Raw genomic sequence first — 14,717 nt, 5'->3', positions numbered from 1 at the left:
CTCACTGAAAAGCTTTGAGTATTAAACACTTTCAGGGCCAGGTGTGCTTTCTTCTTTCTTTTCAAGAGGACTTGCGACATCAGTGCACACTCCACCCGTCCGTCTGGACTCATTTCTCATCGTGGCTTCAGTGCTGAATGGAAGACAGGGACAGAGACATGGGATTTTTTCCTGACATCCGTCCACGTGCCTGAGCCCTTATTGATGAGGGACCTCTCGGGCTGAGATATTGCCGTGACCTGCGGTTGTGTTTGCAGCTGGCGTTGCAGTCACAGGGCTGCTGATGAGATTATACGACTTGCTAAAGAACTGAACTAAACCGTGTTAGCCTCCCAGAGGGTTCTTTACTTTTTTTTAGGCACGCGGTTCATAACATTTTCAAGTTCAGCAGGCCCTGGGCCTATGTGACTCAAGAACCAAGCGGCTCGGAAGCAGCCAGGATGTTCCAGCTGCAATTAGTCTCAGGGCTGTTGAAGAACAGCAAGCTCCGTTCCGATACAGTCGTGCTTCGATTTTTAAAAAGATTCATTTTAATTATGCTACATTGAAGTGCAGAATCTCTCATTTGCTTTTCCTTTTAGTGTTCTGTACCGACCGCCTACTGAATGACATGGTTGAAAAATAGCCTGGGTGTGGCAGACCGCTTTGAAAGTGGCTTTCTCTAAAAGCGATGGATTGGAGATGTAGAGCTCGGACTGTTGCAGTATTACAGAAATCAATGTTTCTATTAAGGCAAAGAGGTTTCGAGAGATTTGCTGCAGAAACTTACTGCCACAAACCTCTAAAACCTCTTTAAATGGCTGAGGTAGAAATGGACCTGTAGCCTGCGAAGTGGTTTGTGATTGATCCAGCTCCTGGGCCCTGGGAGAACAGGCTGCTTATCATTGCTTGCAGTAAAATGCACCAGCACCACAAGACCCAGGAGCCCTGGAAACGGCACTCGGCACGCGGCAGGTAATGGTGATGGGAAACACCTGCAGGGAATGGATCACTTTTATTAAGAAGCAATGATTGTACAATTCAAGATAAAAGCCAGGTGTCTGCTGAGTTGTTTCAGAAGGTAGAGAATTGCTCTTTACAAGAAATCACGGTAAAAAGACTCATTTAGTTTGTTGGCAAGACATTCTATTCGCAAAGTCTCCCTCCTCTCCTTAGCTCTGCTCAAATAGCTCGCAGGCTGGAAGCTGGTGCTTGATATTCACGCGGCTAAAAGCTGAATACTCGCTGATGTCTTTTCGCTGTTTTACATACTCCACTGCCATCCGCTCCCCTCGCCCCCAGCCTATTCTTGAGCTGTAATACTGAGTGAGGTGATCAGAGCTGGATAAATCAAATACTCACCGCCCCTGCCCACCCCCACAGGATTAGGGAGGAAACCCTACCTTGAAAACCATCCACTTTTTTGGAAGATGCTGTTGTCTGGAATGAAAGCAACTAGCAGATAAATGACTTGTGATGCGCAGGCCTTTTTATTCACTGGGGAATCACCCTCGCTCCTCTCGTTGGTTCACAGGAGCCCTTTATAACTCAAACGACATAAATAATTCAAGGTGCCAAAGGAGTTATTACAGCCTTTTTTCTTAAAAAAGTATGGGTGTTATTTCTTCTAAATGTAGACCAAGCTTTTCCCCCCTCACCTATGCCTGGTCCCTTGCAGCTTGCCTTACTTGATTAAAATTAGGGAGGTTTGGTAGGATGGTCAGTGATGTAAATAGGTAAAGCTCAGCGCGGCCGGCGAGGCTCAGTGGATGAGCATCGACCTGTGACCCGGGAGATCGCGGTTCGATTCCTGGTCAGGGTGTGCAGGAGGCAGCCGATCAGTGACTATCTTCATTGATGTTTCTCTCTCTCTCTCTCTCTCTCCCTTCCTCTCTCTGAAATCAATAGATATATTAAAAAAAAAAAAAATAGGTAAAGCTCAGGGGAGGTGCTCAAGTATGATACATGTAGACAGTAAGCTCCAGGCAGCATCCAGTACGAACCACCAGCACCAGCTGTGGAGATGTAAGGGTCACCCCGACAGCTCCTAAGGATCTTTAATGCCACCCTGCCAGGCGTCTCCTCGCAGGGAGCAGCGCGTGATGCGAGGCGCTAAACGCACAATGTCCTTCCCTGCCTCCCTCCCACCACCCGGCAGAGAGCAAAAGGTCACCTGCTGACAGCAATCCCGCCGCGCCCTCCACTCGGCCCGAATTCCCTCCCTGGCTCCGATTTGAGGTGTTTCCGCTCAATCGCCTCCTTGCCAGCAGCCGATGAAGTGTGGGAGCAGGTGTCGGGGACCATTAGAAGGTTCCTCGGAAACTGGGGGCAGGAAGTACCTTCGCGAGCATTCATTGATTCAGGTATCACTTGTTCATGTAACGCACGGCAGACACTGCGGGGCCGGCGCTGCAGAACCGAGTGAGACACGACCCGGTCCCTCCTCCACTCGTCCCCCGCGAGGAGGCTGCAGGCTGCAGGCTGCACACCTCCCTCCCGGGTTTGGTAGGGACTGAGCACATCCCAGGGCTTGCCACTGGTTCTTCACTTACAGGTAATGTTTATACTCAGTCTCGAATGTCACACCAATCGGTGATAATAATGGGTTTTATCTCTCTTGACAGTTCTTTCAACCTGACAACAAGCCACCGCAGGTGCCATTCACGATTTTTAGGATAAAGCAGGTGAGACTGAAGTGCTTTATCTGATTAGGGCAGAGTTACTCGTAATTCTCTTTACTCCAAGCCAAAGGGAACCCAACTCCAGCAAATACAGTATCTTGATTTCAGGCCCTGACATGGATCTTCTCCTGTGTGTGTTCGCGCATCTGCTCTTTCTCCCAGGTGTCAGCTGGTCCACGGCTGAGCGTCCCCAGCCCAGAGCTGACCCATTGGTTTGGAGTGATCTCTGAGCTAATGCATCCCCCCCGCATAGGCATTTGACGCTGTTGAGCGAGGTCCGCCAGAGGTAGGGTAAAAAGAGCGAACTGTTTTCCAAATACAGACTGGAATGGTGGTAAAGAGTCTCAGCCCCCTCCGAGCTGCAACAGGACTTATAAACACATTTACATTAACTCACGCTCACGCTCATCTACACATATATTCACATACTCTGCCAAATATTCTCACCCTCAGAGACGCCCCCCCCAGGGCCAATGCTTGTCACAGTGTATAACAAACACATGCCACACCCATATAAATACTCTAAAAATCCCCAAATAATGGGGACATAAACTGATCAATTATTATAGGTGTCGTTCAGTAGAAAACCACACAAGTGAATGGAGGTAGGGGTGAGAAAGTGAAGAAGAAAAAAAAAAGGCAGAAAGTAAAAAAAGGGGCAGAGGAGAGGAAAGAGATGCTTTAGAGCCCTTTAAGCAAATGTCAGGCATCTCCCCAGGAGAAGGGGCTTGTGGGCCCCTCAGGGCGGCCTGGCTGACCAAAGCGCTGCAGCTTCGCACCTCGGGTCACAGGGCGGGCGGGGGGCTTTGGATTGTGCCTAAATCCTTCTGAACTTGACAGAAACTTACCAAGTGCATTAATGGTGGTTTTAGTTGGATGAAAAAAATAAAAGATCAAAAATTAGTAATAATGGAAAACACAGCATTTATAACGTGACAGTAGTGTTGTGTAGTAAAGGCATGTAGACATTAAATTAATTCAAATATCCACTCTTTTCTCCTGTTACCTTGCCTGTGACCCTGGTGACGCAGGTCAGTGGGCGCATGCACACGCGCACGCACATTCACGTTTTCTGGCTGGTGTCTATCTGATCTCTGCTCTAAGGGTAACGATTTGGATTCTCAAACACCAGTCTCTTTTGCAAACAAAACTATACCCTCTAACCCTGGGGCACAAAATGACATGGTCCTGACCCAGAGAAAGAGGAGGCGTTTAACAGGCCTTTCTCCTCCGGTTGGGTATACACCTGGCCCTCTGCAGCATGGTTTATTTGCCCTCTTAATGAACGTTGACATCGATTTCATTAATTGGTGACGGCAAACTCCAGCTGACATTAAATGTCCGCAGTGGTGGGATCTGAGGCGACAGCCCGACCCCCTCCTGAAACCGAGGCCCTCCTGAAACCAGCTGCCGCCTGCACGGCCCCTGGCGCTCCGTGGTTTCTCCGGCGGTGCTGGAAGCCCTCGGGGAAGTCTCTCGGATGCAAGGTTTCCCACACTGTTGGCTGACGTCTCAGAGGCTTTATTCAGTTTAGGTAGGAGGCCCTCATCCAGTTTGGCCTCAGTCCATCCATTTGGACTGCGAGGGGCCTCCATGGGATTTGCATTTGGTACCAGAGCAGGGACGCCTCCAGCCGCTTCAAAGAGACACTTTCATCAGGAACCGGTACAGTGGACAACCCTTGCTCTAGAATTTTCATGCTGGCAGCGCCCCCTGGTGGCAGCAGGGGGGACTTTGGCTGATTGCATGTCCAAAAATTGCCATCCAGAGAGTTGTAATCGGCTAGGCCTCTGGACAAAAACAGAACAAAAGAAAAGCCGTACCTCGCAAAAACAGCGGGAAGCTTCCTTTTATTGGTAACTTGAGAGCTCTCCGGTAAAACAGACTGAAGGGCCTATTTTAAATGGCTTCGGAGGCCTCTTTTCCCTTCCCCATCTTCTCTGTCTCTGGGCGGCGGAGGGGAGCTGGGCAGCAGCCGGCTGGTGCTGGTGCCATTATTTTTCTCTTCCTGTCTATGAAAGCCGGCCCCCTTCCAACTTTATTATTATTATTTTAATCTTTTTTTTTTTTTTTTAAATATATCTTCATTGATTTCAGAGAGAGGAAGGGAGAGGGAGAGAGAGAGATAGAAACATCAATGATGAGAGTCATTGATCGGCTGCAGCCCGCAACCCGGGCATGTGCCCTGACCGGGAATCGAACCCTGATCGCCTGGATCCTAGGTCGACGCTTAACCGCTGAGCCACGCCCGGCCGGGCCCAACTTTATTGTGCAGACTTGCTTCCCATTTTCGTTTGTGTTAACCGATAAGTGCACCATAAGGGGCACCTTGAAGGAGCAGATCTCAGACTCTCAGAGACAAGGAAATGTATTCTTTCACTTTCAAAACAGCTCTAAAGGAATCCTTACAGCATGCAAATACTTTGGCCACTGGAGCAAAACATGAACTTAGTCCATCTGATAAAAACATAGTTTGGATCCAGTGTTTCTTTTTGAGTTTTGTATTTTTGGGCCTGGGACACTTTAAGCTAGCATTTTAAAATGAAAATCCTCTGTTTATTGTATGTTTATGTCTATCTGTGTATGTATATTGTAGATATGGTATGTTTCTCCAGCTGGATGGTATTGCCAGGATTGAACTGCAGTTTCAGAATTGGGTTGTAAAGGAACTTACTCAAGTGGCTTAAAACAAGTGAACGCTTATATGAATCAGAAATAATAGGCACTAACCCAACCACTTTCAAATGCGTGTGATCTAGGACCAATCTTCAGTGAATGGAGCAGCTTCAGGTTGTTGCTTTAATTAAAACAGGTACATCTTTAGAGAAAATGGCTAATTGCTTTGAGGTCTCACAAAACCTTCAGGAAGGAATCTAAAATTAATTGTTAAAAACAAATGAGAAAAGTGGGATAAAAGTTTTTAGGTGAAATTTTCGCTGTTTCCAAAAATCTTTGATTGCTCAAACCTTAAAGTCTGCTATTAAAATCCAGACACTTGTGACAAAGCCCGATCAGGATGTTGTGGTGACTGAAAAAGATCATATATGAAAAACAAGAGATGTGTGCTGGGTAAAAGGAGGTGTGAGGAATGAAAATACATTCTGTTGAAGGAGAAGAGTAATTCTGTCCTGGAGTAAAATGGTTGTTCTAAAATAAGAGGAAAAAGAACAAAAGCTGAAAGGTTTATGAAAGTTGATGGAAAAAGAATCTTGAAGAAATCATATGTATGGTCCTGCTGTTAGGATTGAAACCAGTTTATGTAAGTGACTGTTCTTTGATTTCAAAAGTACCCTGATACTGAATTGGAATTTGAGGTTTTCTCTGTTAACAAGGACAAGTTTTCCTGTACTAATGGTGTGCTCTTGGTAAGAGATACAATGGGAAAGTAAGGATTTTGTGTTTGGTAGGATTATTTCCTATGCTCTGTATCGTCAGGTCTTTGATTGCTTGGGTAAACCAAACCTTCTTACTATTCAAAGAGCTAAATTTTGCTTCTAACGATTTAACTTTCTATAATTGCTTGTGAAGTCTGTAAATGGACAATTAAATGGATAACTAAAATAAGGAAATCTCTCCTTATAAAAGAGAGAAATGAAACTAATCAGGCCTGTTTGATATGCTGAAATTCTGAACTTTGGAAAGTGGATTTTAATCCAATTGCCCCCTTCTCAAGGGTGAAAATGTACCAGTGAGGGTTTACATGCATCCTCATTGGGTGGAAGCATTCCCACGCCGAAGGGCTACAGTCACAACAGTTACCAAAATACTCCGCCGAGAAAGGATATTTTTCCTGCTTGGAAAATCACCAAAGAGCTCCATAGTGATCCTGGAACCCACTTTGCAAGACAAAGTCTACACCAGGTGTGCAGAATTTGGCCAATAGTGCAGCATTTCCACTGCACTTACCATACCTGGTCTTCTGGTTTTATAACACAAACATATGAGGCAGTCAAAATTCAGTTGGTGAAACTTGTTGACTCTTTTAACCTGCCTTTGCCTAAAGCCCTTGACTTGGTATTGCTTGAAATCTGTTCCCTTTGGTAAACATCAATTTCCCCCTTTTAAAATTGATTTTGGAAGACCAATGAGGCTAGATCAGGGAATGTATGAACCTGCCTTAAGGAGACCTGCAAAGGACTTATTGCAAAGGACTTATAAAAGCTCTTGAAATTAATTCACAGCTCGTAGAGCAATCTTTTCACAGCTTGCTCCCAGGAGATAAAGACATTGAAAATCATGGCCTACAAGCTGGATACATGGTTTATCAAAAGAAGACCTCTCCACAAGGATTTTCTCCAGCCTCATGGAAGAGACCATACCAGGTATTGCTAACTAATCCCTGTGCTACAAAGTTAAAAGGTATTAATTCATGAATTCATGTTTCTCATTTAAAAAGGCTCCCACACTTCCAGCTCACTCACCTGATTGAACATCCCAGCCTATAGGAGACCTCAAATTAAACTCATCCAGAGCAGACAACCGCTCAGAAGAAAAAGACACGACACTTGAAACAGACCACCTTTCCCAAGATCGGAGACCAGGCCAGTAAAGTCATATCCCACCATGCAAAATCCTTATGCTTATTTCACTATTATCATAATGATTATATTCCTGGGTGTATTAGTGATATTAATTTCTTGTGGCAAGTTGGTCACCTTACCTGTGTTTTAGGTTGTATGGTCCAGTTATTCCATATCATTAACCCTCGACTATATAGTACTCCCTAATTTTTGCTGTTTTAACCCTTGTAAGTGGGACACCTTGGTGTAGAAATATTATGGCACAATACTCTCAAACCTCAGCCTCCTCAGGGAACCGGTTGGAACGCTGGATTTGTCACCCGATGTCTGCCTCTACCTTTGGTAAAACTGATGATCCCACAGTTTTCCTGTTAGTAATTTCTCAACGGTCCCTAACTTTACTGTTGATTTTATCAAACCCCTTCTCTAAAGCCACTCTGACAGAAAACAGCACACTTTGCCTCTCTACCATCGAAGCTGACGTCCCAGTAATTTCATAGACCACCCAATGGGGAAATTATTAGATATTAAGGAAAAATTGTAGCCTGTACATTTCCCTTGTACAAGGAGCTCTTTTGGACCTTGTTTCCGATAGTCAATGAAGTCAGATTGGCATATCCCAGTAGAATGAAGTGCTACTAGTTTAAGGAATATACATGGTTTTAAATGTGAGTCATTTTATCTTGCTAGGAGGATTTTTAACCCCAATATTGATGTCGACCAGTTTTTCAGGAAAGGACTTGCATCTCAACTGAGCTGATTCAGAGAAACAAGGTAAGGCAGGAATTGATGGCTGAGAAAAACTGTTGTATACAACCTTAGAATGTGTGTCATTCTTGTCCCAATACCTTAAACTGAAAGAGAAGAGGTAATTTCAAATAGAAGAAAATTTCCTTTAGGTAGGACTGACGTCTCGACAGTAGTCAGTCTGCCAGCTTAAGGCTGTAACATTTCTTATTTCCATCCCAGGGTTGATTACATTTAGAATAGAACTCAATATTTTGAAGACTGCCTCCTTTTGTGAGTTCCTTATCTCTACCGCATGCAGTGTTAAAAACTGAAATGCATCTTAAGTGATGTCAGAGAGAATAAGGGTAAATATCTATTAGTATGGGTAACATTTAACATAACTTTAAAAAGTTAATGATTCTGTTAATTGTATTATTGGAGTTAAAATATGCCATGTGATGGATTGGTGTTTACTTTGAGGCAGAAGGAAAAACCTGTTTCCAGATATCATCCACCAAATGGTACTCGTGCCTACAACACTTTAACAGGTGCTATAAAGGACACAGGAAAGGAATGAGACCTGGTCTTGGCTGCTAAGAAATTAAATTTTTAAATTATGTTTTTGTTTTAATTGGGGTGACATTATATAGGTTTCAGGTATACAATTCTATAACACATCATCTGTATATTGGTTGTATTGTGTTCACCACCCCAAGTCAGGCCTCCTTCCATCACCATTTAGCTCTCCTTTACTCTCTTCTACCTCCCCCCACCCACCCCCTTTCCCTCTGGTGATCACCACACCATGTCTGTGTCTGAGTCTTCTTTTTTCCTTTGCTTAATCCCTTTACCTTTTTCACCCAGCCCCCCAACACCCTTCCCCTCCCCTCTGACAGCTATCAGTCTCTTCTCTGTATCTATGAGTCTGTTTCTATTTTGTTTATTTTGTTCATTAGATTCCAACATATAAGTGGAATCATCTGGTACTTGTCTTTCTTTGGCTTATTTCACCTTTTGGTGTATGGGGCTATGCTCCAACCAACTGAGCCACCTGGCCAGGGCTCCACCACCATTTACTGAGTAGACTGTCTATACCCCATTGTATATTCTTGCCTCTTTTGTCAAATGTTAATTGACCATAAAGGCGTGGGTTTACTTCTGGGGTCTCTCTGTCTTTTTATGCCAGTACCATGCTGTTTTGATTACTATGGCCTTGTAGTAGTTTGACATCAGGGAGCGTGGTGCCTCCAACTTTGTTCTTTCTCAAGATTGCTGTGGCTATTCTGGGTCTTTTGTGGTTCCTTATATGGTTTTGGAATATTTGTTCTAGTTCTGTGAAATATGCCATTGGTGTTATGATAGGAATTGCGTTGAATCTATGATTGCTTTGGATAGTATGGACATTGCAATGATGGTAATACTTCCTATCCATGAACATGGTATATGCTTCCACTTATTTGTATCTTCTTTAATTTTTCTTCAGTGTCTTATAATTTTCTGAGTACAGGTTTTTTACATCCTTGTTTAAATTTATTTCTAGGTATGTTATTTTTTTGTTTATTGTATTTCAGATGCCTCCCAATCCCCCCCCCTTTACTGCCCTCCTCCCAGTCCCTGCCCCACCCCAGGCCTTCACCACGCTATTGTCTGTGTCCATTGGTTGTGCATATATGTATGAAAGTTCTTTGGTTAATTTCTTCCCATCTACCCAGCCCCCTCCCCCCTGAGATATGTCAGTCTGTTCCATGCCTCTATGCCTCTGGACCTATTTGTCAATTTATTATGTTCATTCAGTTCCACTTATAAGTGAGATCATGTGATAATTGTCTTTGACTGACTTATTTCACTCAGCATATTATTCTCTAGGTCCATCCATGCTGGCGCAAAGGGTAAGAGATCTTTCTTTTTTACAGCTGCATAGTACTCCATTATGTAAATGTACCACAGCTTTTTTATCCACTCATTTTCTAATGGGCACTTGGGCTGTTTCTAGATCTTAGCTACTGTAAATAATGCTATGAACATAGGGGTGCATTCCTGGGCATTTTTTTTTTAAATGCAGTTGTAAATGGGATTGTTTTATTAGTTTCCCTTTCTAATGGTTGATCATTGGTGTATATAAATGCAATTGCTATCCGGATATTTATTTTATATACTGCTACTTTACTGAATTCAGTAATCAGTTCTGGTAGGGGTTTTTTTTGTGTGGAATCTTTGGTAGAAAAGATCAAACTGTTATTTCATAGGGAACAGTCTTTACTGGCAGCTGGTCTTAACTCCTCAATCATTGATCAGGAAATGTTTCAACCAGAGACATGGCTTTCTGGAAGATGGGTTTATTGTTTAATACCAGCAATACTCTGGAATCTAGAAAGTGATTCAATTCATTGGATCCTTTAGAGCACCTACCTTAGCCTAAGCACTGTAACAACAATATTATATCAGATTCATGAGATTAGGGGAGAAATAGTGAAGATATTGAAGTGTTCCCGTTCCATCTCTGAAAGTATGATGTATTAGAAGGGGAGGGATATATAAAATCTCGCTCCCAGTGGGGTAACATTTAGGTAAAACCAAGATAACAGTGAGATGTATGCTTGGGAATTTGGGAATATTGGGTCTTTACCTTGATACATTTGAGCTTCTTAATTGATATAATTTGCTACACATTAGTACTATGTTCATTAAGATTTTGTCCTATTAACCATTACAAATTCCACAAACAGCTAATTGCATGGTGAACGTTGCATGGAAATCTGAGTATGACTCTGGTACTACTGTGCATGTAAATGGTACCTTTTAAATTCCAACACTAGCTGGCCTTGGCACCACTGGTTAGACAAAACGATGTGAAATCTACCCAGAACCATTAACAGAATAGCCCACCCAGCCATTAGAGCCGTTCAAGCTCAACAAACATAATTAGATTTCCTAGCTTGAGTAGTCCTCAACACCGGGATTGCTTGATTATTTGCTTGCCACCAGGGAGAAGTTTGTGCCATAGCCAATACCTCCAGTTGTACCTGGATAAATAACTCTTCCCAGGTAGAATCAGAAACAACCAAACTTGCAAATGCCTTAAACTTGCAAACTCTCTTAAGGGGAGTTCCAGTTTTGCCTCAAGCGCCACTGGCTGATTAGGATTTAAATTCTCTGCTATTTTCTGGGCTTGGAACTATTTTGAAGTGTGGGTTGAAAATTGTTTTATTATTCTGATTTGTTCAATCTATTTCATTGTCAGGCTTTTGGTGTTCTGTATAACCAAATGTTTAAAGCCCCCTATAAAAACTCTAGCAATGATTGCATGAAGAGTGAAAATGACCCATCACACCACTGCATCCTCTCCACATTGAATATTATATCCAATAATAGTGATTGGAATGGGCCTCTTTGTCTCGCTCTTGACCTTAGAGGACAAGGCTTTTCGCCACTGAGTTAGCTGTGGCCTTTCATATAGTTCTTATGATGTTAAGTTCCTTCTATACCCGCTTTGTTGAGAATTTTTACCATCAATGAATGTTGAATTTTGTCACATGCTTTTTCAGTATCTACTGAGAAGATCATGTTTTTATCCTTGGTTTTGTTGATGTGCTGAATCACATTGTTTTGCTAATGTTGAACCACCCTCGTACCCCTAGTATAAATCCCACTTGATCATGATGTATAAGCCTTTTAATGTATTGCTGGTTTCAGTTTGCTAGTACTTTGTTGAGAATTTTTCCATGTTTATCAGGGATATTGGCCTGTAATACTCTTTTTCATAGTATCTTTTTCTGGTTTTAGCATCAGGGGAATGCTGGCCTTGAAGAATATTTGGAGCTTTCCCTCCTCTTCAATTTTTGGGAATAGTTTGAGGATACATATTAATTCTTTAAAGGTTTTGTAGTAGTCCCCTGTGAAGTGGTCTGATCCTGGGCTTTTATTTATTCAGAGTGTTTTGATTACTGCTTCAATCTCATTACTAAGAATAGATCTGTTCAGATTTTCTGTTTCTTCCTGGTTTAGTCTTAGAAGGTTGTATGTTTCTAGAAATTTGTCCATTTCTTCTAGATTACCCAATTTGTTGACATAACTATACATAGTATTTTTTGTTAAGTTCGACGAGGCTTCTATATGTTATACTGGCAGTAGGTACAAGGCCAGAAGTTTGTAAGTATTCAAACAAGTGTAAAAGAAACTAAAACTTACACATACTTTATTTACTTGATTGAAAGCCGCCTTATGGTACCTCCGATGTTTTACACTGTTGATCTCAACTTTGTTCACACCAACTTCAGTGAGTTGTATTTGGGTTTCTATGCTCGAGTCTGCTCAATTGCTGCTGTTGCCGTTTGTTTGTGTTCTTTCAGGATCAAAGTGGGTACTTTCATACAGCACCTTATTTTTAATTCCTTCTCTGGCAATTCTTTCCTGGATTCTTAGCTTTGCATAATTATACCTACAGTGGAACTAGCTCTAGCAACATATGATCTTCTAATTCTGCTAGTTAACAAAAAATGTCGAAGGCCAACCACAACAGATCCTTGTCAACCACATAATACTGAGTCCCATGCACAGGCAATGTTCTTGAAATCTAAAATTCCTAGGAGCTTAAAGGGCTTCCCTTCCCTGGTCTCACAGCTGGGCAGCCACAGGGCGAGCTAGTGCTAGTTCTGCCCTGCCTGCGCCGAGGGCTGCCTTCGTAGTATTCTTTAATGATCCTTTGTACTTCTGTGGTACTAGTTGTAATCTCTCCTCTTTCATTTCTGATTTTATTTACTTGGGCTCTTTTTTTTTCTTGATGAATCTTGCTAGGGGTTTGTTAACTTTATCCTTTCAAAGAACCACTTTTAATTTCATTGATTTTTAAAAATATTTTTTAGTATGTATTTTGTTCATTTCCATTTTGATCTTTATTATTTCTCTCTTCTCCTTAAATTGGGTTTTGTTTGTTCTTTTTCCCGGTTCCTTTAGGTGTAAAGTTAGATTATATTTGGGATTTTTCCTACTTCTTGAGGTAGGCCTGCATAGCTATGAACTTTCCTTATAATTGCTTTTGCTTCATTCTATACATTTTGAAAAGTTGTGTTTTCATTTTCATTTATCTCCAAGTAGTTTTTGATTTCCTGTTCGATTTTGTCTGATCCATTGGTTGTTTACTAGCATATTGTTTAATCTCTATGTTGTGTTTTACCCAGTTTTCTTCCTGTAGTTGGATTCTAGTTTCATGCCATTCTGATCAGAAAATATGCTTGATAAAATTTCATTCTTCTTAAATTTATTTAGGCTTCTTTTGTGGCTTAATATATGATCTATTCTGAAAAACGTTCCATGTGCATTTGAGAAAAATGTATAACCCAGAGTGTTTGGAAAAATGTTCTGTAAGTGTCTATTAAATTGATCTGTTCTAATGTGGAGTTTAAGGCCATTATTTTCTTCTGTCTGGGTGATCAACCCATTGAGGTAAGTGGGGTATTAAAGTCCCCAACTATTATTGTATTACTGTTCACTTCTGCCTTTATGTCCATTGATATTTACTTTAAAGACTTGGGTGCTCCTGTGTTGGGTATGTAGATATCTACGATTGTTATATCCCCTTCTTGGATTGGCCCTTCTCATTCTTTGTTTTAAACCCTATTTTGTCTGATATATTAATACCCCAGCTTTCTCATTTCCATTTGTAGGAATATCTTTTTCCATTCCCTTCACTTTCAGTCTGTCTTTCAATCTAAAGTGAGTCTTTTGTAGGCAGCACATAGATGGGTGTTTTAGTTTTCTTTTTTAATCCATCCTGCCACCCTATGACCTTTGATTGGAGAATTCAGTCCATTTACATTTAAAGTAATTATTATTTTGCTGTTATTACTCCTCACTGGAGGATATTTTTTCCAATGATTTTTTTTTTTTTTAAAGACAGAGTGGAAGGGTGGGAGAAATATTGATGTGAGAGCGACACATTGATTGGTTGCCTCTCATATGCACCCTGACCAGGGCAGGGGATCGAACCTGTAACCTAGGTACATGCCCTTGACCTTTGATGCACTGGATGGCACTCTAACAACTGACCCACACCAGCCAGGGCTAAAGTAATTATTGATAGGTATGTACTTATTACCATTTTGTTGATTGTTTTTGTTCCTCTCTTAATCTTTCCTTTATTGGTTTCCTTTAGTGTGTTTTGGAGGGCTTTTTTCTGTTTTATTGTGTGTGTTATTTTTATTTGTGGTTACCGTAAGGTTCGTATATATCCAACTATATATTTTAAGCTGATAGGCATTTAAGTTCAAACACATTCTGAAAGCACATTTTCACACACCTCCCACTTTATTTTTGACATCACATATTTTTTTGTCTTGAGTAGCTCCTGATTATTTATTATAGCTAATTTTGCTACTTCTGTCTTTTAATCTTTATATTAGATTTTTGGGTGGCGGATGCACTGTGTTAATTCTATATTTGCCTTTACCTGTGATTTTTTTACCCTGCATTATTATTGTTTTGGCATGGCCTTTTCTTTTCTGTGTAAAGTCTGTTTAGTGGTGATGAACTTTAGTTTTTGCTTATCTGGGAAGCTCTACCTTTCCTTTTATTCTGAATGATAACCTTGCCAGGTATAACATACTAGGTTTTAGGTTCCTTTCAGCACTCTTAAGTATTTTCTGACACTCCCCTCTGGCTTGTAAAGTTGCTTCTGAGAAATAAGCTAATAGGCTTTTGGGGTTCCCTTTGTATGCAATTCATTGTTTTCCCCTTGTTCCTTTAAGATTGTGTTATTATATTTAACTTTTGCCAATTATAGTATTATCTTGGTGTAGGCCTCTGGGTTCAT

This window comes from Miniopterus schreibersii, assembly GCF_964146895.1.
Source record: "Miniopterus schreibersii genome assembly, chromosome: 9".
Classification (NCBI taxonomy): domain Eukaryota; kingdom Metazoa; phylum Chordata; class Mammalia; order Chiroptera; family Miniopteridae; genus Miniopterus; species Miniopterus schreibersii.
The sequence above is the reverse complement of the archived record's forward strand: the minus strand, read 5'-3'. Positions refer to the sequence as shown.